Source organism: Physeter macrocephalus, unplaced genomic scaffold (genome assembly GCF_002837175.3).
Source record: "Physeter macrocephalus isolate SW-GA unplaced genomic scaffold, ASM283717v5 random_1766, whole genome shotgun sequence".
NCBI classification, from domain to species: domain Eukaryota; kingdom Metazoa; phylum Chordata; class Mammalia; order Artiodactyla; family Physeteridae; genus Physeter; species Physeter macrocephalus.
In genome coordinates, this window is record NW_021146347.1 from 12 (window position 1) to 3,971 (window position 3,960).

The following is a 3,960-nucleotide window of genomic DNA, read 5'->3' on the forward strand; positions in this document are numbered from 1 at the left end:
CCAGGGTGGTGCGTCGTGGCCTCGGGGTGCCTGCGTGTCTTGTTTGTGGACACGCTGCGTGTAGTGTAGCCATTTCTCTGGCCTCTCCCGGGGGAGGGTAGGGGGAGGCAGGGGAAGGGACAGGTGGGTTCAGACGTCATTCCTGTGACAGGGGACAAAGAGGCAGGGTGGAGCCGGGCTCTCTGAAAAAAACAGACCAAAACTGAGTATGCTGGGGTCGGGGGGAGACTGGGGACAGAGATGGAGGGTGCGCAGGGGACTTCAAACTCTACATGTCCTATGCCTGGACAGGTGGACCTTTGCTGGCACTGTCAGGTCACCACAATCAGTGGTCCCAGGGAGGCAACCAGAGCTGAGAGGGGAAACCGCACCCCCTCCTCAAAAAGCTAGAGAGAAGAGGCTTCCAGTGATTCCGGAGCCTGGTTCCCACCAGGACAACACCCCAGCGCTCTCTCCTGAATACCCTTGGGCACTTCCAGCCTCTCTAGCAAGGCCAGGTCAAGCCAGGTGCCAGAGTCCCCTGGCAACACCTGGATCAGGTGCCTCTCTCCTCCAAGCTGGCAGGATCCTGGATAAGTCACTTGGTTGCACTCAGCGCTGGCATCCAGCCCAATGCCCTCACACCACGGCTGGGTCATAAATCAACCAGCAACAGGGTGGAATTTCATTCATCTCCCTGCCTCCCTTGCTTCTTCCCCTTCTCCCGTGTCCATCTCTCTCCTGACTGGAGCCTGGCGCCGGAGCCAGGCTGCCTGGGTTTGAATCCTGGCTGGGCAAGTTACTTAGCTTCTCTGGACCCCGTCTCCTCATCTATAAAGTGGAGATAAGTATTCAATAAATATTTTTAAATGTATAATAAACTTACTATTATTAACCTGCCCTCCTCCTCCGCCTCACCCTATCCCTTTCTCCTTCACTTTGGAAAAGATCCACTTTCGAGGCTGTTTCCTTCTCTGAGGGAGGCTTCTCAGCCTGGTCCTCTTTTCTGTGCTCAGCTCTGGGGGAACAGTTATGGGAGACACTCCCCTGGGTTGTGGAGACAGGAAGCAAAGACGCCAAGTGCTAGGAAGGTGGGGGTCTGGGCAGGGGACTTAATGGAGGGGGTGGCGTTTGAACTGGGTGTGGAAAGATGTGTAGGAATTTAACAATCTGAGATTGAGGGAAGGGGTACCCCAAGTAGAAGGAACAGTGAGAGCAAATGCTTGGAGGCTGGGAACTGAAGGATGTGTTTGGGGAACGTGAGAAGACAAGTGTGATGTGAACGAAAGCTGCAGAGGGACCTGCAGTGGGCAGGAAGGCTGGGGAGTGGGCTGTCCCTGTATATGACTCGGTTCCTCTACCGCCCATCCACCTCCTGGGCGGCTTTCATAGAAGGGAGCTGATCAAGCACCAGGATCCTTCAGCAGAAGGCCACCCCTGTCCCCACGTAGGCCCCTTGGAGGGGCGGGAGTCTGTAGGCCCAGGAGTGTCCACAGCCTCTAATAAGACCTCCACAGTACTCTGGGGATGTCAGCCACAGCTACACAACTGACCTGCCCAGCCCACCCCCTGGCCCATATCATAGATGGGGGACCTCCAGTGCCACCCCCTCATTTTAGAGGTGTTGCACCTGAGTCTGAGAAGAAAGCATCTGAATCATGTCACCTAATTTGGTGGCAGAATGAGGAGCATCCTGACTCCTGCTGAGAGGGAGCGGGGTCATCCCTCAGGCCAGACCCAGTGTGACCCCTGGGTCCTAACAGCTGGTGGGCCCTGAGCCCAATCTTTCTATCCTCTCTTGTCATCTGGGGGAGGTCTCTATCCACAGTGACTTCGGTTTGGCTTAGTCCCTAGCTGTCCACCTCCTCCTTAGGGATGCAGGGAGGAAGGAATGGGAACATCCCAAGCAGCAGAGAGCACTCTGTGTGTGGTGACAGCCAGCAGGGAGCCTCCACCGGCTCCTGAGTGGGGAGGGACATGAAGAAAACAGTGCTTAAGTCTGAGAAGGAAGTGTCGCAAAGAAGGATCGCAGTACTGGGGACTTGATGTTGAGCTGGGAACGCGGCCTCCATTCCTTCTTTATCCAAAGAGAGGCTGGGACCAACCTAGACCAATGGTTCTGTAGTAGCTGTTTCAGTTGCTGTTAATAATAGCTGTCAGATGAGAGCTTGCTCTTCTAAGGGCTTAATGCGTATTCATTCATTTGATCGTCACAAGAATCTTACCCCCATTTTATAGAGGGGATAAACTCTATGAGAAAACTAAAGCACTTGAGATTGAGAAACTAAATCACTTGCCCAAGACCACCCAGAAACCAGTTGGTGGAGGCGGGATGTGAACTCAGGCAGCCTGACTCTCAGTCTGCACGCTTAAGCGCAGTGCTATGCCACCTTGCATCCACGCATCTGCAGATATTTACGGGGTGCCACCTACATACCTGGCACTACTCTGGGCACTGGGGGCACACTACAAAGTCCCTGTTCCCATGGAGCTTCATTCCTGAGCTCATCATGTGCACTTCTAGGAGCAGGTGGATTGGTAGCTGAAGGGGGTGGGACTGGGTGCGGCCAGGAATAAGGACCGATTCTCAGCCAGAAACCAGCTTGTGGGGAAGGGAATGGCAGGGGGCCCTGTAAGATGCTCCCTACTGAGGCTGACCAGCTAAGGAATCCCCCCAAGAATAGCAGTGGCCATGGGAGAAAGAGGGAGTCTCCCCAGAATGAGCCCTTTCAAGACTCAAGCACCGAAGAGGAAGCCAAGGACCCAAACTTTCTCCTTCCACTCTTCCGGGCCAGCCTCAGCTTCCCATCAGCAGTAGAGCTGGCCGTGGAGGAGCTTCAGTACTGGTGGCTGCAGATACTCTTAACAGCTCTAACCAGGGATGACTGTCCTCTGTGCTCTGCCCAACCCTGCTTCTAGGAGCAAGGCTGCTAATGTACGAAGGGGAGAGGACCAGCCCCCAACTCGTCCCCTGTAAGGACCCAGAGAGCATATGACGACAGCTTCCTGGAGATGAGAGCCCTCTCCTGTGTATGGTCACTGCCTAAAACCCTCCCAGGGCCCTTTACTTCCTACAGGATGAAGGGCAAACCCTCTGCATGGTGCACAAGGCCCTTGATCATCTGGCCCCAGCCTGTCCCTCCACCTCAGTCCCCTCCAAGCCCCCAATACTGCAGTACAGGGTTAAGAAAGGGCACTCCCTGCTCTTGCACAAACTCACCTCTTTCCCTGTTTCCCTCTTTCCTCATCCCGTTCTCTCTACCTGGAATACCCCTTCTCTGAAGGGGAATAAGAGAACTCTTATTCATCCAACAAGGCCCTGGTTAAGTGTCCCTTCTCTGATTCCTCATCTCTGAGCTTCATGAGGGCAGAGAGTAGTGTCTGATGTGTTCACTTCTGTGTCCCAGCACCTGGCCTAATAGTTGGCCTGAAGCAAATATTCCAAGAATGTTTTTTGACTCAATGTACAAATTATGCATGTAGGTGGACCTAGAGGTAGAGCTTGCTGTGTGGCTTGGGCAAGTCTCTTAAACTCTCTAGGTCCCAATTCCTTATTTCTAGAGTCAGGAAGTTGATCCAAATGCCCTCTATTATCTCCTCCAGCTCGGACAGTCTAGCCCCTGGGGGCTCCCCATGACTCAAAGTGTAGGCACCCCCACCTTCTACATATAAGATGACATCAAAAACAGCTGTTCATTGAGCACTTACCATGTGGTAGGCTCGTGACAAGCACTTTACATAGGCACTTTACATCCATACTTTATTCAACACTCACAACAACACTGGGAAATAAGAATTACTACCCCCACTTTACAGATGAGGAGACTGAGACTCAGGAAGGCTAAACTTAAACTTCCTCAAGGTCATATGGCCAAGGAATGGTGGCTTTGAACCAGATCGACTAATCTCAGAGCCCAGACTCAATCCATGCCACCACATACACACACACACACACACACACACACACACACACACACACAC